Raw genomic sequence first — 22,405 nt, 5'->3', positions numbered from 1 at the left:
GGGCTAAATACCAAGTGCGAAGATTCAATCAAGAACAAAAAAGAAAAGAAGCAAAAATCAAAAGGAAAAGGGACAAAAAGCACATATTCCCTAAAGACAAATGGCACATCAAGCTTCAAACTATGAGATTGATCAAACACAATCATTCTTGAATCACTGAATCACTTCACTCGAAGATCATAGAGCATCAAGAGAAAGAGACATTTTGAGCAAGACAAGGTCGAGGGCATCAGAATAAATTGATCCTTGGTTCAATACCCTGAAACACTTATTTGGGCCTATTTATCCTTTTCTTTCATAACCATGAGCCCTAGCCTACATTACGTGCCTTAAAAGTCCCTTCTAATCATACATGGATTTCTAAACAGAAGAGACTATCTTCATATTTCATCCCGCCCATCAGGATTAATTTGCAAAAAAATAATGTAATTAATGCATGGTAGAGAAAAATGACAAAGGGGGATTCAAGACGTAAATCCTGAATAACGTCTTGAAACCAAAGGAGGGTTCAAGTTAAAAACCTGAAAAGGCGGTTTGAATATAAAAATTGTGCAACTGAGGCGATCACACAAATTCCTTGATAAGGCATCGCACAATTCGAGTGTGACAACGAAGGTTGGGAGTCAGAGAACACTTCCAGAAGAGAAACATGCAAGCTACCCCATCAATCCTTTGGGCATAAAATGCCAAACCTTTGACCAAACACGATAATCTGAGACATTTTTATCCGTTCCTTACTTAACCATTTCCCAAAGATAGCTTTGATCTTGACACTTGTCAAATAATTATAATTTATTAAAGGATTAACATTGTAATTAATTCTTTGATATCCGATGAACTCTAGTTTTATGATTCGTCTCAATTGTAAAACCGTGAAAGTGACAATATTTTCAAAACTTTTGGTTAAACATTTTTCGAAACTCTTTTAATTGATATTTTCATAACTTTGAAAATAAAAGAGAAAGAAAAACATTTTTTTTCAAACAAGACAGTCTCTCTAGAGTGGATCTTGGTAAATGACATGTGACTCTTAGATACAAAGCTCGTGCTCAGAATCAATGCTGAAGCAAGAAATGAGGAACATTTGGGGCATCTTTGAAGATTCAACATCAAATATTGGGGTATTTTTGGATATTAGGGTATCTTTGGGGATTCAACATCCTAATGCGAATTATCAGACCTTCTGAAGGCATTTCCTCCACATGCAGGAACAAGGAGGCAAAAATGAGGCTCTATCCAAGAGATAAATGACATTAATTCATGTTGCATGCATCTTAGACACACTTGAGAGCATCACATTTATCATTTTTAGCATACATAATTTTTGTAGCTTTAGAGTCAAGTTTCAACTTCAATGCGAAAGATACATGATTCAAAAGAGTTTGTAAAAATTGATAGTGGTTGCTTAACTCAGTAGCAAGGAGCTACATCTCAACTAATTTGATATATTGAAAGATCGACAGATCTTAGAATCAACTTCAGACGAGTTCGAGAGCTAATTCAGAACCGATCCAGTTCGTATTTTCAAGTTGGATTTCAACTTCACGACGAAGGATATCCAATTCCTGGCTCAACTTCATGGCGAAGGGGCCACCCATGGTTTCAACTTCACGACGAAGGGAATCGTGCTCACCATGGTCTCTCTTGAGACAGTTTCCCTTGAAACAAACTTTATCTCTCTTGAGACAGTTTCCCTTGGAAAAAAACCTTTGAAATTGTTTTTCTTGAAACACAAAAACCTTTGAAACATAAATATTGAAAACATTTCCCTTGAAATGAATTTTGTCTCTCTTGAGACAGTTTCCCTTGAAACAAAATCTTTGAATATGTTTTCCTTGGAACTAATTTCATCTCCACGTGAGACAATTTCTTTTGGAAGTAAGTTTTGTCTCTCATGAGATAGTTTTTCTTAAAACAAAATTTTGTCTCCCTTGAGACCGTTCCTCATGAAACAACAGATATCTTTGAGATAGTTTCCCTTGAAACGAATTGTCTCTTTCGTGACAATTTCTCTTGAAGCATCATCTGAACCGTTATCTGAACCGTTACACTCAGCTCAGGCACATACTTGGGATGGTCGAAAGCATTTCTCAAATCAAAAAAATAGAATGTGCACATCAGATTTGAACATTTGAAGAATTCGAGATCAGGAATCAGAACTTGAAGATTCCAGAACTAAGATTCCAGAAAAGCAACCAGAGATCGAGATTTCTCTCCTGAGCCCAAAAATAACATATGTTGCATATGCATTTTAGGCATACCTAAGAGCATTGCATCCATCTCATCACATATATGCATAACTTTTTCAGGTTTTAGCTAGAGTCAATTTCAACTTCACAGCGAAGGATATTGAGCTCAAAGCTACACAATCAACTCGAGAGTAGATTTCAACTTCGCGACGGAGGATATCTAGCTCGAAGCCAAACCTCACAATACTTGGATTTCAACTTCACGATGAATGATATTCAAGTCAAGGCTCAACTTCACGACGAAGGGGTCATTCACGATTTCAACTCCACGACGGAGGATATTGTTCCCACACATCCACGATTTAAACTCCACAATAGAGAATATCGCGCCACCCGAAACAACACAAGTTCAACTTCACAACGAAGGGACGGCTGGTTGTCAACAAATAACTTCCCAATTTCAGAGCTAATTTTAACTTCACAGCGAAGGATATTGGACTCAAGACAACACAAGTTCAACTTCACAACGAAGGGATGGCTAGTTGTCAACAAACAATTTCCCAATTTCAGAGCCAATTTCAACTTCACAGCGAAGGGCATTGGACTCTAGACAGCACAAGTTCAACTTCACAACGAAGGGACGGCTGGTTGTCAACAAACAATTTCCCAATTTCAGAACCAATTTCAACTTCACATCGAAGGATATTGGACTCGAGACAACACAAGTTCAACTTCACAACGAAGGGACGGTTGGTTGTCAACAAACAATTTCCCAGTTCCAGAACCAATTTCAAATTCACAGCGAAGGATATTGGACTTGGAACAATACAACCTACTTGGACTTCAACTTCACGACGAAGGGTATCCAATTCCAGACTCAACTTTACGACGAAGGGGTCACCAACGGTTTCAACTTCACAACAAAGGGAATCGTGCAAACAAGCAATATCCATCTCTAGATTGGATTTCAACTTCACGAAGAAGGATATCCAACTCAAAGAAGGAGCGTCTGTCAACACACTTTTTAGTTTCAGAGTCAATTTTAACTTCACAGAGAAGGATATTGGCCTCGAAACAACGCAACTTAAATTGGATTTCAGCTTCACGACGAATGATATCCAAATCCAAGGCTCAACTTCACGACGAAGGGGCCATATTCGATTCCATCTTCACAAACAAATTGACCCAACTTCACGACAAAGGATTCATCTGTAACGCAGCAACACCGAAGTCTTCAGGACAAGTTTCACCTTCACGACAAAGTATCTTGATCCAGAAGACGATTCAAAGGCCACTCGCCAAAAGCTTTGAGTTCGATTTCAACTTCACGACGAAGGATATCGTGCTCAGAAGCTTCCAGTTCAACTCGACCTCACGACGAGGGAGTCATTCCATATTTCAGTTTAATTTGGCAAACCAATCAAATATCGGATTTCAACTCTACGATAGAGGATATTTGATATGAACAAAAATTTGTGTCTTTTATCTTTGCCCTATTTTTTTGTTCCACGAAAAAGGACAAAGAGGGGCAGTTGTAGACACTAATTTTCCAGCGCCACATGTCTCATCCCCGAAGACTCCTCCTGCAGCCAATTTTCACAGCAACCAAAGAGCGTTAGAAGTCTATTTTGTATAGGATTCTAAAAATAGTCTGCTTTTTCCATGATAAATACATGTAATCCATATCATTTATAACACACGAATGGAGATACGAAATACAAGCAGAAATTACGAGCAATCTTAGAGCGAAATCAGAGTTTTTTTTCCTACAAGTTTTCGAAGAGAAATACAAGGTAAATATAATACCTTTTTCGAGTTTACGCTTGCATGATTGTGTCTCGTTACATTTTGTATTCGAAAAAACCAAAGAAAATGAATTTTTGCCCATGAACATGGGCATTTTTCGGGATCTATTTTTATAGATCTAGCCCCCGAGGCTTCTTTTCTTGAGAAAATACTTTGATTTTCGGAATGGGTGTGAAAAAGGGGTAATCTCACTCTTGGTCCCCTCGTTTATAAAGGATTTAATTTCCACCCTGAAATCTCAATTCATCCTCAAAGTGCTCCAAAATTTGTCATTCGATTTTCTATTTTTACATTCTAGTCCGTTTTCTAGATTTGAATTTCAATTTTCTTCTTATTTTATTTAATATTACATTATAGTATATATTTGATATTACTCCTGTATATTATTATTATTTATTTCCTTTTGTTGTTATGTATATACATGTATCATTATTATTTTATTATTTACTTATTTTATTTTATATTACGTTATTTCTTAATATTTTTCTTTATATATTTTTTAGTTTACAAGCTAATATGTATGTATTTCCTTTTTTACCTTTTTTCCCTTCGTTTTGTTTATTTATTTTATTTTTATTTTCTTTATTCATTGATTCATTTTTCCTATTTTATTTATTTATCTTATTCCATTGTCTTTATTTTTTTTATATTCCTTTTATTTTCATAATCTCAATATCAACTGTGTTGTTTACTTTTCGTCCATATTTGTTAGTATTTTTTTGTTTATCTCTTCTTTATTTTCAATTTATCTTCATCGTTTTTGTTTTTCTAACACTTTTCTTGATTATTTAAGGGTTCGTTTTCCAAACCTTAGAGGTGAGTAATTTGGATCGTCATTTTATCTTTTAATTTAAATTACAATTTTCTTAATCAAAGACAACTGGAAATTACGTAGTTCCGAAAGGGCAGTTCAAGGGTGCTAACCCTTCCTTGACTGTAACCGACTCCCAAATCCGACACATCTTTGGTAAGACGCAGATCATATAAGAAATAGGGTGTCCGATCAACCCATTTGCTTTAAAATAAATGATCAGTGGCGACTCCTAATCCATTTTCCTAAGTCAAAGCCCAATTCTGGGCCCAACCGAAAGACGGTTGCGACACTCTAAAAACATCCATTAAAAAGAACTTAACTCATAAAAATATTGTTTTAAGGAAAATCATAAGGTAGGTATTTCATCGAACACCTTATGTTCAAATCTGAATTACAACATAAAAATAAATAATTCAAACTTAGAAAAGTGTCTCATTTTCTCAAGGAAAAAATACTAAGGAAATCTTGAATCCCGATTGGTCGCCTTTTCTACACTGCTAGCACACTCCCTGGCGAATGGCTTAGGCAACCATGGTGATGGTAGGAGAAAAAAAAATTAAAAAACAGCTAAAAAATTAGAGTTTCCCCTGTAATGGAAAAAGTGTGTAGAAAATATTATAATTATAGCACATCAGAGTCAAACTTTCCACCAATAAGAAAATCTCAATTTTTATGATAATTCCTTTTTTAAAATTCAAATTCTAACCCTTATCCCGCAACAATTGCGAACAGCTGTCAATTCCTAAAATTTCTCAAACTGCCTGGTGACTCAGAAATGTTGCAGCATTGTCTCGGCAATCAAGTCCAGCATCGGCGCTCAGCAACGACTACATCATTAGCAATGTCACAACATCAGTTTTGCACCAGAAATATTAAAATCAACCTAAGTACCAACATTTCACTCCCATTATACAAAATGATGTAAAATATGCTTAAATAAATCTAGGGTAAAGTATATAAATAGTCCCTAAACATAGGACACTTGCAATTTGGTCACCCAACTTTTGAAACTTGTATTCTAATCACCGAACTTTTATTTCGTTTTCATTTCTGTCCCTTCCATCAACCACCGATAGTGGGCTCTAATGCCACGTTACTAGTCATATTTTCATCTCAATGCAAATATCCTTTAACCCATTTTAGCAGTCAACCTACTTTTCTTCTTCCCCAAATTTGAAACCATAAACCTTAAAAATCAAATTTTTCATTCTTCAATTTGTTTTTATCAAAAATTGCTAGCAATGGAGACACTAATGGAGAGATCACCAACTACAATTCCAATATGTTATTGTGGAATTTTAGCTATCGTTCACACAGCTTGGACGAATAATAATGCTGGAAAGAGATTCTTTGGGTGCGTTAACTATAAGCGTTCATTTAGAATAAATTGTAATTTCTTATTTATTATGATCCACCAATGAATCCACATTCACGTTCTATTATCATTGGTTTGCTAAGGAAGACGAGAGCCATGGAGAGGAGAATGATTGAGCGAGTGGTTTGGGTGATTTATTTGGGGGTTTTGTTGTTCTTACTTATGTTGGGTTAAGAAAGGCTTAAGTAAGGGATTCTTAGTTTTTCCTTATGTTTGTTGGCTTAAATTCATTTTGGGAAGGTTTTTTGTTATTAATTATGTTGGGAAGAAGTATTAAGAAAGGAATTTGAAGTTCAACATGTAATTGAACTGGTTATGAACATGAATTTGAGGTTCAATAATTTACTTAAATTTTTTATTTTTTGTGTGTTTATTTTTCCTTATTTTTTGTTTATGAACATGAATTTGAAGTATTTATGAACAAGAATTTGAGGTTCATCAATTTTCTATCATGAATTTGAAGTATTTTTTTATTTAGTTAGAACAAAATAAAATATGAAATGATTTCTTGAATAAATATAAAAAGCATCAAATTGTAGAAGTAACATAACAATGTATAGTGTTGTACATTAAACCATTTTTCTGTAATACATCAAAATGTCACCATATATCCTAGTATAAGTTTTTGGCAACCGTATCATACTAACTAAACCTAGATAAAAAAAATGACACAAAAGATAGTAGCCATCAAGAAGTATGAGATTACCATATCATGATTTCAAACTGCCAAAAAGTATGAAAACCAAAAACATCAATTGGTCTTTGGTTTGAAACTGCTAATTGATTCTTGAGAACTCTGCATAACCATATTTTTAGATGGAGCAAGTGATTGCAACATCCATCTGATAACTTGATATTCAGTTGGTTGTAGTTTAGATGGTGCGAGTTGCCTTCCTGTCGCCTTTTTTATCTTCTTCCTTGTCTCAGTAAATGTGGACTGACTTGGCACTTGAACAGTTGCAGGCCTCCGAATATATAATAAGGAAGAAGACCATATAAAGTGTAGTTGTAAAGTTATGCATTACATTTATCAACCTGATATAAATCAAAAGCTTGAAAACCAATAGAAAATCAATAGAAAATTTCAACTAGACATTCTATATAAAATATGTAGTTTCAACTAGACATTCTATTTAAAATATGCAGAACATGTTTAGTTAAGAATGCATAACATGTCCAGCTAATTAAAATATCTACAATGAATCACTAAATAAAATATATAACCATTATTATCCACTATATCATTTCACTTCAAATCTCAACTAAACAAATGAAAGAAAATAAAAAACATCCACATTTCATAAATGTATGTGTTATAAGCTAGAGGAAATAATAGATAAAGTAATGTTGAGTTTACTAATACTCATAGAGAGTTTTGGTACTCTAGTAACTATTGGATATAGAGGTGGAATAGTTGTTGGTGGAGCAGTTGTTGGTGCAGTAGTTGAAGATGATCGATATGTTGGAGGTACACCAGTTGAAAATGATCTATTTGATGGACATGTTGGAGTTGAAGTTGCTCGATGTGTTGTTGTTAAAGGTATTGGAGTAGTTTCAAATGGCCTAGTGGGACTTGTTGGAGGTGTGAGATGTGCACTTACTATAGGTGTTGCAAAAAGTGGTGTGTTGAGCCTCGAATTACCTCTCACCAACAACATCAATTTTATCATTTTATATTTAATACACATGCATGCACATTGTCCAACACACATGCTACAATATAATATTAAGGGTAAAGTATAAAATTGGGACTGTCCAAGTCTTCTTCCGGTAAACAACAACTCAAAATGATAATAAAACAAACAATGAAAAAACAAATGAATAAAATAGTAATAATGCATCTAAAATCCATTACAATACCAACAGATTAATGATGGTTTCGAATCTTAATTCATTCCCAACATATAATTTTACACATTTTTCGGTTTTAAATTCAAATAATACATCCAACATCAAGCATAATCCCAACACTTTTTAAAACTAGAAATAACTATTCACCTGTATAAATGTTGTCGATGTTGTAATACATAAGAAATAACTACTAAATTTTTAAAACTTGAAATAACCCATTATGCTTATGAGAAACTTAAATCATGATTTAAATTTTTGACAACCATAAAATATTTAAACATTACTATTCAAAAAAAATATCCCAACATTATTTTCATTTCAAACTATTTAAATACTCTTTGATAATCTATAAAAAATTTACTCATGAATCAAATAAGGCATTCCTCAAATATAACAACTTATTGTTTGCCACACTCGAACAAACCTTCAATCGAGTCCTTCTCTCCCTAATTTTAAACCTCCCACGATCGATAATCAAGAGAAAACCCTTAACCAAAAAAATCCCAAATTAAACCTAAACCCAATTTTATTGCTGAATGAATTTATTTTAGGGTTAAACCCTTTTCTTTTTCCCAAATATAAAGTGATATAATTTAGAAAATTATGTTTTAATGTTTTTCCCAAATGTATTCCTGAAACATTTCACTACTAAAAAAATCATCATCGAACTTCATCAAAAATAGTTTAAAAATTTTCATCAACTACGACATCATTCTAATCCTTAATATAGTAAAACAATGCAACATGAACATGAAAAATACAAATGCAACAAAAAAAATTCAAGTGTAACATCACAAATGAACAGAACACCCCTAAATTTGAGATGTGCATTGCCCTCAATGCATGCAAACAAATAGAACAAAAAATAAAACAAAACTTGGGAGAAGGGACATCAATACTCCCCTAATATCAGTGAAGATGCTATGTAGCAATGACTGTGTGGTTGCTTTACCAATGCTATGTAGCAATGTAATCTGGAATTCAAAAGGGTTATGGACAGTAATGGTGGTTTGTAACTTCAATTGATGTTGTGAATCAGAGGAAATATATGATAACTGATGGTGCAACAATTACTGTGGGAACCTGACCTTAAAAGAAACAAAATCTCAAGAGAAAATTGTAAAAATAAAACTAATCTAACGTCATAAATGACTTACTAAAATCATGTAAAAAATGATTTCACATAGTGAAATGGAAATTTTTGGTAACTTCGCCTGGGTCCCAATAAAATGATTCTCCTATATGTTTGTTGATTATTGTTGTGGCATCATCGCAATGGTCTAAGTCCTTTGTGCTTGTGGGATCGCAACATTGTTCATAAAAAAACTTTTTCTTGTTGGAATCAACCATGAAGTGCACTTCATTTTGAATGTATGGGCTTGACGATTTGAATCTTAGGAGAAGGCTTCAATTGTAAGAGCCTTGTGAGGCATTCCTCGATGACTTGGATGTTGTTGTATTTTTCTACACCATGGTAGCATTTGCAGTTTTCCTCAGATACTCGTGTTGTAACTCTGTAGTCGACATTGAAGGTGTAAAGTTATAGTTGATGCCAAGGTCAATGAGAAAGCTTTGGTTCCCTTTTGGCTCATTCGAGTCTTTTTTGTCACAACAATATTAAAGAGGTCTTCAATGCTCTCACATTCATCTAATTGTTCTTGTACTATTATTTTAACAATGTTAACATCATGGCATTCATCTTCTTCCTTACATTGAAGAGGGTTGAACACATTAAATGTAATTTATTGGTCATTGAGATGCAATGTGAGTTCTCTCTTTTCAATATTAATTAATGTTCATCTAATAGCAAGAAATGATCTTCATAGTATTATGTGTACCTTTTTGTCTGCTTCACAATCTAAGACAACGGAGTCCACTTGATCGATAAATTTATCCATTCGTACTAGCACATTGTCAATCTTGCCTTCGGGATGGACAATAAATCGGTCAACGAGTTAAAGTGTAACCGTTGTGGGTTTTGCTTTACCAATCCCAAGTTTCTTGAAAATAAACAAGGCCATTAAATTAATACTAGAGCCTAAATCACATAAAGATCTACATATGTAATGATTGTCAATAGTACAAAGAATAGTAAAATTCCTTGTATCATTTAAATTTTTGGGTAACATGCTCGTGACTATGGTGCTACACCCTTCAGTGAGTGCAACGGTCTCGAAATCACTAATTCTATGTTTCTTGGAAAGCATGTCCATAAATTTAGCATAGTTCGGTGTTTGCTCCAAATTGTATATCAATACACAATTGTTGAGGAAATTGTATATTAACAGGAAATGGTATATTAACACGCAATTGTCGTAGTAGATCAATGAATTTTCTAAATTGCTAGTCATCCTCGCTTTTCTTGAATTGTTGAGGAAATAGAGGTGGAGGTCTTTGATTCTGTTGATTTGGCATCGATGACAGCATTACAAGAGGCAGTGTTGTTGGCATTGCTGGTGGCATTGTCGCTGAATTATTACATTTTAACGTCTTTTTCGTTGTAACATTAACAATTGGTTCAAGGGTAACTTCCGTTTCTTTTCCTTTAGCTTGTTGTCCAAGCCCATCAACATCCTTATTCTTAGGCTCCTAAGTAGGCTTTCCAATATGGATACCACTTCAAGTTGTGATGACTTTGCAATGCTCGTAACAATGAGTTTTTCCTAGTTGCATTGTGTTCTCAGTATCGCTGGGCAGTGCTCTTTGTAATTGATTGCTCAAAACATTCACCACTTGGCCTACTTGATTCTCTAAGGCTCTCAGTGATGTTGATTAACTTGTCATGTTCTCCTTCATTAAGGCTTAAAGAGATGAAAGATTTATGGTTTATGTTTATTGTCCTTGATAATTCTACCTTTGTTGTGGTTGTGTAGCCTGTTGTTGTGTCTAATGTTGAAGCATCAACTACCACTGATTATAATGTTGCAGCTAATTCTAATGTTATTGTGTTGGATTTGCAACATTTTGGATCCTCCAAGACAAATTGGGATGGTTATGAAAGTTGGCATTATAAGTGTTGCCATAGGAATCATTGTTCCTATTATAGTTCCTCACGTAGTAGATAGATTCAAGATTTTGGGGGCATTCCTTATAGTTATGATCATCTACACAATAAACATATGAGAGACGGGATGTTGGCTTTACTTCGTACATACCCCCACTTTTGTAACTTCTTCACCATATCTATCAATGTTGTGATTTGGGAGGCCATGGAATTGAAAGCATCAAAATCCACTACTATAGTATTGCATCTGCCAAACATGTTTTTCGTGTTGGGTACTGATAATCATTGTTTGATATCCTTTCTAGAATATCATAGGCCTCATTATATGCCTTATCCAATAAATCTCCATTTGCTGAAACATCCACCACCATTCGAGTGTGCATGTTCAACCCGTTATAGAACATTTTCATTTACGTCCAATGTGGGAATCCATACATTGGACACTTTCACATCAAGTCTTGGAATCTCTCACATACCTCACACAAATTCTCATCTTCTAGTTTCTTGAAAGATGTCAAATCATTTCTCAACTTTGCATTTATATTTGGTGGATTGAATCGCAACAAAAGTTTTTGTGCTAGCTCGTTTCAAGATGTTATAGCACCAAGTGGCAATGATGTCAACCAAACTCTAGCTTTGTCGCGCAGCGAATACATGAATATATTCATTTTAATGCCTCTTCAGGAACTCCTTGATGAATAAATGAATCAAAAACTTCCATACATGCTCGGAGATGTCCTCTAGGATCTTCAGTGAATGAACCACTGTATTGCCCCACGAACTTCAACATTTGAAAGATCATTATCTTCAGCTCAAAATGGGAAGCATAGATGGTTGATCGGACGATGTCAGGATTTAAATCATCCAATGATGGAACCATATGCTCTCGGATTGGCCTATTATAGTTATCAATATTGTAATGATGTTGTTGGTTAACTCCATTGTCAGCCGACAATCCATACTCACCATTTGACACTGGTGGCAAAGCGTTGTTACCATCACCATGTTAGGCCATCTTTTCTCAATTACAAGCTACTTGTCTATGATATTCACATAATGTATGTTCGATTGAGGATCAAAAGGCTCTAAATCTTTATTGTTATTGCAGGACATGCACCAACAACACTATGCTAAAACAATACCTACAAAAAGAAAATAAACAAAGTTAATAAACAAATAAACAACTCTAAAGCAAAGCAATTGCTCTTCGACAATGACGCTAAAAACTTAATGCTATCATAAATGCTACAACAATCACGCTAATATACTTATCATATTCAAGTAGTAAAGTGGATACACAAAGTGTATCGGATGTCGAATCCACAGAGAGCATATTTCACAAAAGAGTTGTTGTTGGCAAAAATAAAGGACAAGTAATGTGCATTTTAAGAAGGTAACAGAAAGTCAACAAAGTAATAAAATCATAATAATAAAAGCATGGGAATGCTATAGCAAGTAGTTGAGCAATCAAACCAATGGACCAAAGAATGTTGTTGTTATCTAGTAGCTAATAATACAAATATGGTGTGGCAATACGGTTATGAGTCATGCAGTAATTAACACATTAATCAAACCTCAATAATTAAACACTTAACCAATTGAAATTAACTCTCATTAAAATAATTGATCAAATGTTTAATAATGCAAGAACAATCGGCATCATAAATCTCTATATGATTAGGTTTACTTTCATAAACACCGATGCTGAAACTAAAGTATATATTACATCTCTAAAAACATTTATTAAAAAGAACTCAGATCATAAAAATATTGTTTTAAGCAAAATCATAAGGTATATATTACAACGAACACCTTATGTTCAAATCCGAATAACAAAATAAAAATAAATAATTCAAACTTAGAAAAATGTCTCTTTTTCTCAAGGAAAGAATACTAAGGAAAGCTTGAATCTCAATCGGTCTCGACTGCTCCACGCTGCTAGCACACTCCCTGGCGAATGGCTTAAGCAACCATGGTTATGGTAGGAGAGAAAAAATAAAAATTGGCTAGAAAATTAGGATATCCTCGGAATAAGGAAAGTGCGTAGAAAATATTATAATTATATCCCATCAAAGTCAAACTTTCTACCAATAGAAAAATCCATTTTTTATGATAATTCGTTTTTAAAATTCAAATTCCAACCCTTATCTCGCAGCAACTGTGAACATATGTCAATTCCTAAAATTTCTCAAGCTGCCTAGTACTCAGAAATACTGTAGCATTGTCTCAACAATCCAGTCTAACATCGACGCTCAACAACAGTTACAAAATTAACAATGTCACAACATCAGTTTTGCAGAAAGAGAAACATTAAAATCAACATAAGTACCAACATTTCCTCTCATTATGAAAATTATGTAAAATATGCTAAAATAAATCTAAATATGATCCTAAAAATGATAGAGTGCAAATTTAACCTAAGTAAAAATGATCTAAATAATAACTCTTTTGGAGAGTTATCATTGTTCCATTTAGATCTCCCTGTCTAGAGCTCCAATAAGGAATGTAGTCTTTACATCCATTTGATGTACTTGTAATATATGAATAGAGGCAAATGCAAACAATACACGAATAGTTGAGATCTTAGTCACGATAGAGTAGGTATCAAAGAAATCAATACCAAATTTCTTAGTGAACCCTTTGACTACTAGCCTTGCCTTATATCTATGGATTGACCCATCTGGTCTAAGTATTTTCCTAAAAACTCATTTGTAACTAATAGGTCTAAATCCTTAAGGCAAATCAACTAATTTCCAGGTATAATTAGACATTATTGATTCTATTTCTTCATTAATTACATTTCTCCATAAACTAACATCAATTGATCTAATAACTTCTTCATAAGTTTAGGATCTTCATCTAGTAGAAATGTTTGAACTATAGGAACAAAAATTAAGTCTAAGTCACTACCCTCAGTAATAAAGGAAGTTATAAAATCTGGCCTAAAGGTAGTTGTTACTCTTTGTCTTTTATTCCTTTTATGCTCTATATCTTTATCTAGAGTTTTCCTAGTAATATATGTATTAGAATAAGTTGAGGTAGAGTTTTATATTTGTGTATCAACCTTAAAGCTAGGTTTATTAAGAGGAAAAACATTCTCAAAGAAAATAGCATCTATAGATTCAGAAATTGAAAAATATGCAAAGACATAAATCTATAGTCAGAACTATTTGTAGAATAACTAATAAACACAACATCAATAGTTTTATTTGCTTATCAAGTTGATTTTCTACTTATGTTTTATAAGTTAGATTCATATTTTTCTTAGTAGATAAATCTTTTTATATCTACAGTAATCATCTACAAAGGTGATACAATAGTGTTTTCCTCATTTACTCTTATAACTTTTGAAATATGCTAAATCAGTGTGAACTATATCTAAAAGTTTAGCTTTTCATTTAGTGACAGATTTAAAAGGAGGTTTTATCATGCTTGGCTTCTACACAAATTTCACATTTGTTAGAGTTATTCTCTTCTAGATTAGGCAATTGATTTATTTTTTACAAGTTTCTTTAAAGAATTAGTATCCACATGTCCTAATCTAGCATGCCATATATAAAACGATTCAACAATGTAAGAAGAAGTGGTGGCGTTATTATTTCCATTAAACATAGTATCTACAACAAATAAACTGTCATTCAAATATCATTTTCCCATATAATCCCTATTTCAATAAAGAACTAGTTTATATACTTTAAATACTAGTTTAATGCCCGTCTTATTTAGTAACCCACCACTTATTAAATTTCTACGCAAGGCAATTACATAAAGAACAATATTTAAAGAGAGGGTTTTATCGGATGTGAGTTTAAGTAAAACATTTCCTTTACCTAGCACAACAGATCTTCTAGAGTTCCCCATATAAACTTTTTTACCTTTGGTAATGCTTTTGAATTCGAATTCGGTGAACATTTCCTGATTGACACATAAATGCCTTGATGCTCTAATGTCCACAACTCACTTAACTTTTTTCTCCATTAGGTTGACTTCATAAATCACCACTCCATACTTTTTTTTCAAGGTGTCCCAGATTGCCTTTGCACTTTTGTCCTTGAGAAACATATCAAACAGTTTGTTTAACATGTGACTTAGGAGAAAGCCTCGAAAAATTTTGTTATCCTTCTCATATTTTCCAAGAACGACTGGGTAAGAGCGACAACATCTGTGGACTGAAGAACTTGACTTTTAGGGGTAAGGGTAGGGGTGGAATCACCACCAATGAAATAAAAGGCATCATCCAAGGATGATGGAATGGACTGAGGCGACGACTTAAGTAGGGTGCAATCGAGATCATGCTGGTCAAAGAAGATGATAATGCATTGGGACCATCTGCTATAGTTTGATCTGTCAAGAGCATCGAGCTTGGAAAGGTCTGGTACAAGCTTACTTAAAGGATTCATTATTGTTTTGTAATATTATAATTAGCTTCTAAATTTTTGGATATAGTAACTACAAAATAGAGTCGTTATTACTAACTAAAAATGTAAAACAAATAAAATAAATCTTAACAACTAAATCGTGTTGTGGTGATCCACTGCCTTAGAAGCTAATTCAGCCTGATGAGAGTAATCGCAACAATGGTCGAATGCCCTCTGAGGTTAACACGGTTCTCCAAAATCTCGTACACCCAAGAGATTGGAGTGGACAAAAGTGGTATTACTCTTCACTATTGAGAATTTCATAATGTCGAAAGCTTTGGAAAACTTTGTAAAAAGGAGAGGAAAATTTTGTGATCATAGAAGAATGAATTGCTTGATAATTTCGAAATGCTACAAGAGGTTTGTATTTATATGTACATTCTCCATACCAAAAATGGGAAAAAAATGGCAAGAAAAAGAGCTAATGTGAATGGGTATTAAAATATTGTCAACTATGAATCTAGATGAAAAGGAGTCTAGATTTATAGTAAAAAATGCACAAAAAATAACAAATGTAATAGTTGTTAAATTACAACAATAAAAATTCTAAAAATTCAGCCATGCCAATTAAAGAAAAAAAAGGATATTTCACACTTGAGAAATGTTTCTATAAATACATTTTCAGAAATTTTATTTTAGATTCTTGGAAATATTTTTGTAAAGAAATTCTTACAAATTTTCTCTAAAAAGAGTATACACACACAATATGAGTCAAAGACATGTAATTCTCACAACCACGAATCGGCTAGATGATAACGCATGCATGCAAGGGAGTTATCTTACCAAATTCATTATAAAAGGGAAAGGGTGTCCCTTTAAATACATTTCCAAAGATATATTCCTTTCTCATGTGGGATAATTGCCTTTTAATTTTTCTATAGCATTATTAACACATATGATGTTTAATTGTACAATGTACACTTCGATGACAAGTCATATAGTAAAGTGAGTATCATCTCTACAGGGATTCGATTTATAATGATATAGTTGAATTAATTATCGTTAATCAGTAACAATAATAACGTGGCAAAATAAAGATAAAAGAGTACGATGCAATTTGTAAACTAACAAATCTAAATTAATCTAATGATATGGTAAAGTCTAAGGCAAGATACTAAATTAACAAGAGTGAATGATGATGGGAAAAACAATAAAGGATTGCTACAACTTAAGCTTATTAAGGTATTAATACCACAATATTACTTTCAATATCTCTCGCTCAATAAGGGTTAAGAAGATTTGTTTCTCTAAATAACTTACCTAGAGTTCATAATTTTGAGTTTTTATGCCTAAAGGCTCTTAGAAAGACAACTCTTACTACAACAATCCCTATGATTCGTGAGGGGCAAGATCCTACGTTAAGGATATGTGCAGACAATGCTTTTAGTTATCTTCCCAAATTACCACGATCAAACTATCTTAACCTTTTTAGAATTAAAATAACTTAAGCAATTCTAACGTGACAATTCTCAAACATATGGAAGAAATTTGAAGTGCAAACAATTAAACAAAGCAAGAAGACACGTGAAACAAAACTATATTATTGAAACAATAAATAAACTAAAGGAAGCAGTCTCACCCGGGTGAATTCACGAGATAATGTTCTCGAACTTTTTTATTCACGATATAATGCACATTTCAGATTAATTGCTGGGATGGGGTGAATTCTACAGTGATCTCGTAGGACGTCATGCAATCCAGGCGATCTTGTAGGACGCCATGCAATCCAGGCGACATACGGGAGACATACGAGTGACATACGAGCCATACAAGCCATATACGAGCCACGAGCCAATGGAGAGGTCGCCATGCAGTATTATACGAGGTGAGGTCGCCATGCAGACGAGCCAGCCAATGGAGAGGTCGCCATGCAAACGAGCCAGCCAATGGAGAGGTCGCCATGCAGTCTGGGCGACCTTGTAGGTCGCCATGTAGTCCCGGCGACCTTGTAGGTCGCCATGTAGTCCCGGCGACCTTGTAGGTCGCCCCGGCGTCACCTAGCTCCCGAGACCATGCATGCACATGCAGCCAAGATAACTTCACGTGCTCCTGCTCCCCGCTGCATGCCTGCATGCATGCCAAGATAACTTCACGTGCTCCTGCTCCCCGCTGCATGCCTACAGCTATTGATGCCATGTGATCCTAGCTCACGAGACCATGCATGCACAATAATTGAACCATTGTTGGTGAAATAATTGAGGCAGCCGGTTATATATGGGGTGTGCAAATCGCAAGAACATAAAAGAAAGATCACACATAATAGAAAGAAAGAAAGGGAGAAGAGATTGCAGCCGAGAAAGAAAGAAAGGGAGAAAGAAAGGAAAGTAAGAAGAAGAAAGGGAGATAAGGTAAATTTGTTTATATTTAAATTAGTTTATTATTATAAATGTTAATTAGTTTATTAGTTTAGGGTTATATGATTGTTAGTTTAAGTTATAGTATACATAAATTAAAAATTATTTAATTAGTATATGTTTGATAGTTATATAGTTAAAAAATAATTAATTAGTTTGTTTTGTTAATAGTTAGTTATATAAAAAAATTATTTAATTAGTTTTTGTTAGTTAAATAGTTAAGTTATATTTGTTTGTTGAATATATATTATATAAAAAATTAGTTAGTAAGTTTATTAGTAGTATATTATAATGAAAAAATAGTTTATTAGTTAGTTTTAGTTATATAAAAAATATTTTATTAGTTGTTTAAGGGTTTGGTGTTTACGTTTAACTTATATTTTAAAAAGTTTAGTTTGTTAGTTTATTAGTTTATTATATTATAAGTTATTATATTAAAGTTTAGTGTTGTAAATTAGTTAGTTAGTTTATATTAGATTATATTAAATGATTTTTTAAATATTGTTGTTTAATTTTTTTTTACAGATTCATTCCAATGGCTGACCAAATTCCACTGTTGAGGCTTGACAATGAACATATTTCAAGTCATTTGGGAATAATGGTGAATAAAATATTTGTTTAATGAATTATAATTAATAAATATTTGAATATTATTTTATGATTGTGATAATTTTTTTGAAATATTTAATTGTAGGAGGACGAGCAGCGAGTCCTTCGTCTTCGACTACATAAAGTGCCCAAGCCACACCCACTAATAGAAGAAAATTTGCAAGAGGCTGGATTTTGGTATATCACATTTGTGCGAGATTACAAGTTGGTCCCAGGTTTGATCAGTGCGTTGATTGAACGCTGGAGACCAGAAACGCACACGTTTCATTTGCCGTGTGGCGAATGCACGATAACTTTGGAGGATGTGGCAATGCAACTCGGGGTCCAAACTAATGGGATGCCGGTGGTAATGTCACATGAGTTTAATAAGGTGGAACAACTTTGCAACTTGTTTCTTGGGAAAGCGCCCGTACCACCAGAGTGTAAAGGGTGGCGGGTGAGGTTGTCATGGTTGAAGAATGAATTTCAACTTCAATCAAATAGTACGAAGCACGAAATTATATATGCAACACGAGCATATATATTACAATTGATTGGGGGAATTTTGATGCCTGATAAATCCGGTAGTTATGTTCACACTCAGTATCTTCTTTTTTTAACAAATTTTGAGAATTGTAGGCAATATAGCTGGGGTTCGGCGATATTGGCGTTCTTGTATCGTGAGATGTGCAAGGCGTCATTAGTCGTGAATGATAATAATACAGTAGAAATCGGTGGATGTCTGTTGCTGCTACAATCATGGGCTTGGCATAGACTTCCGTTTTTGACACCGATTAGTCGGACTGCGGTTGACTTTCCACTTGCCGGAAGGTAATATGAATCCTCTATTTTAATATAAAATATTAATTAAAAATATTTATTTTGATTAAAATTATTGAACAAAATGTCTCTATTTTTGTTTTGATTGATATACAGATGGAGGCATAAAATTGAAGGCACAGGGTTGGTGCACAACAACATTAAAGAGTTCAGGTTGAAGATCGACATTAAGGCCAAAAAGGAGGTATGCATAATTTGTATTTTTAATTATTATTTAAATTAACTATATTATCTGATTTAAATAAATTTTATTGTTTTTGTAATTTTACAGTTTAATTGGAGACCATACATGAATGAAGAATTATTTGCGTTGATACCGCACGATATTTTAGATGGGTTTCAATATTGGTGTGCTGTTACACCATTGATCAATTTTGCTTTTGTTGAGATCCAATTTGGGGATAGAGTGCTGAGGCAATTCCACTTCCACCAACCTATTCCGCGGAGTCCATGGGATCATGACCTCCTCCAAAACTTAGATGGTCGTCGTCCAGTGAATTGGGTTGAGATGCATGACGACCTGCACAGATTTGATGGTCGTCGTAAAGAAAGCGTTAATTGGGTTGAGAAGCATGCAACCTACATTAATGCTTGGAACAATAGGGCTTCATTCATGCCAACTCTTGACGCCATTCAAGACGACGACTTTAATTTTGAGACTTCGGCTTACCTTGCTTATTTTTTGGATAATGGAAAGCCGTTCCTCACAACAATAGTAGAGAGGCGACAATTTTTGAGGTTTAAGAAAAGATTTGGTAAAGCTGAATACTCTCTACCGAGTGGGAGTGAGAGTTCATCTCTACAAACTGAAGCGGAAATGACCGATGTGGATAATAGCGCACCACAATCGTTGCATCACGCAGTTGATGATTCTACTGGCCCGGCATACATACCAGAGTTTGTGCAGCCTGAGGCACCCATCTATTCTCCTACGTTTTCGTCGACGTATGACTTTGAACACATGACAGTTCAAATACCCCCAATGAATGAGGGGGATGGGTACAATACTCCTGAGCCACAACGGCCACAACGTATCAGACGTCCGCCCCGACATTATCATTCAACAACACCCCGACATCGACAACAATTGTAAACTCGTTTGCTATTTATTACAAATTATTTATTGAAATTAGACTACTTTTTTTAACCTTAACAATGATGTTTAGTATCAAATCATTACTAGTATCAAATAATTAAATATTTAGTAAATCAACTGTTTTAAATCATTAGTATCAAATAATTAAATATTAACAATAAATCCTCATTAATAATAATTAGTAAATCATTAGTATCAAATCATTAAATATTTAAAAATCATTAATAAATTCGACTATGTATAAATTTAAACTCAGTAATCCACACTTGTACACTCATTTGTTAGTATTCTATAATTATTAATAATTATTAAATCATTAGTATTAAATCATTATTATAAATAATTACTAAATAATAACATAATAATTATTATAAAATCATTATTATAATGATTATTATCAAATCATTACTAAATCATCAAATCATTAAATATTTAAATCATTATTAAATCATTTTTATAATGATTATTACTAAATCATTATTATAATGATTATTATCAAATCATTACTATAATGATTATTATCAAATCATTACTAAATCATCAAATCATTAAATATTTAAATCATTATTAAATCATTTTTATAATGATTATTACTAAATCATTATTATAATGATTATTATCAAATCATTACTATAATGATTATTATCAAATCATTACTAAATCATCAAATCATTAAATATTTAAATCATTATTAAATCATTTTTATAATGATTATTACTAAATCATTATTATAATGATTATTATCAAATCATTACTATAATGATTATTATCAAATCATTACTAAATCATCAAATCATTAAATATTTAAATCATTATTAAATCATTTTTATAATGATTAATAAATACATAGAAATACATATATGATTACTAATGATGAGGCCTATATCTTGGTAAATTAGGACAATTGTTTTTTGAATGGCCTTCACCCCTACATAATCCGCATCTATTTGCTTGACCTCTCTCTTTAGCATGAAAATCCATACTGGTATGAATTCGAGTGGACTCAGGTCGACCCTTTGGACTTCTGCGAAGCATTGGATTTGGTAGCCATTCATCATGATCCTTTTTGGGCCAATATGATTCATTCGGGATCTGTCTGAACACATAGCTGTAGACATTTAATATCCTACGTAGGTGGAAGCATTCATCAACATAAGTGTATGTGCTTACACCAGCATACATACATGCAGCGACTGCATGAGCACATGGATATTTCCATGCCTGAAAACGACCACAATCACACCATTTGTGTCGTAAATCAACTCTAAATGTTTGGTCTTCTCCTCCGACGTTACGACGTATGCACGACACGACAAAAGTATGACCAACTCGGTCGAAATTATGAACAACCATTGATGTTGCCAATCGCTCATTTGCTTCCATTGATTCCACCACTGTAGGAGCCCAAGTTTTACCTCTATTTATGAGACTCTCAATTTCCTTGCCTTTGTCCGACCAAACTTTACCCAGTCTAAAGTATGTCTCTTTCACCACACTCGCTATTGGGAGATGGCGTGTACCTTTTAGTACCGAATTAATGGCCTCAACAAGGTTTGTGGTCATATGTCCGTATCTTCGACCTTCATCGTATGCTTGCGACCATTTTTCCCGCGGTATTTTTGAAGCCCACTTCCAAACACGCTGATCATCGTAAAATACCTTCAAATTCTCCAATCTCTTGTCAAAATTTGGTCGACGTAGTTCGTATCCTGTTCCATAATATATTGTGTTAAACCGCAATTAAAAAACCACGTAAAAAATACACAAATATTGATATTAAAACTTACCCATGCTGACTATCTCGCTACGAATATGTGCGTTATGAAACTGGTCGATACTATTCTTGCCAATATGATGGATACAAAATGTCGGATATGCATATGGAGGTATCCAACGACTTCCTGGTCATTCAATTACCGCCAAAATACCCGTTCCTCTATCGGATATCAAGCAAACTCCATCTTCACGAACGACATATTGACGTAGATTGGTCAGAAAGAAATCCCAAGCCTCTGTTGTCTCTCCCTCAACAATGGCGAATGCAATTGGGAAGATATTTCGCTCACCATC

General features: G+C 33.7%; 1 pseudogene; it reads left to right on the top strand.

Annotated features, from left to right (window-relative positions):
- The first annotated feature begins 7,528 nt into the window (after positions 1-7,528).
- The window catches only part of LOC120145628, a 42,734-nt pseudogene continuing 27,857 nt past the window's right edge, over positions 7,529-22,405 (top strand).

This window comes from Hibiscus syriacus, unplaced genomic scaffold, assembly GCF_006381635.1.
Source record: "Hibiscus syriacus cultivar Baekdansim isolate YM2019G1 unplaced genomic scaffold, ASM638163v2 tig00002426_pilon, whole genome shotgun sequence".
Taxonomy (NCBI): domain Eukaryota; kingdom Viridiplantae; phylum Streptophyta; class Magnoliopsida; order Malvales; family Malvaceae; genus Hibiscus; species Hibiscus syriacus.
This window is presented reverse-complemented; position numbering and strand designations above follow the sequence as displayed.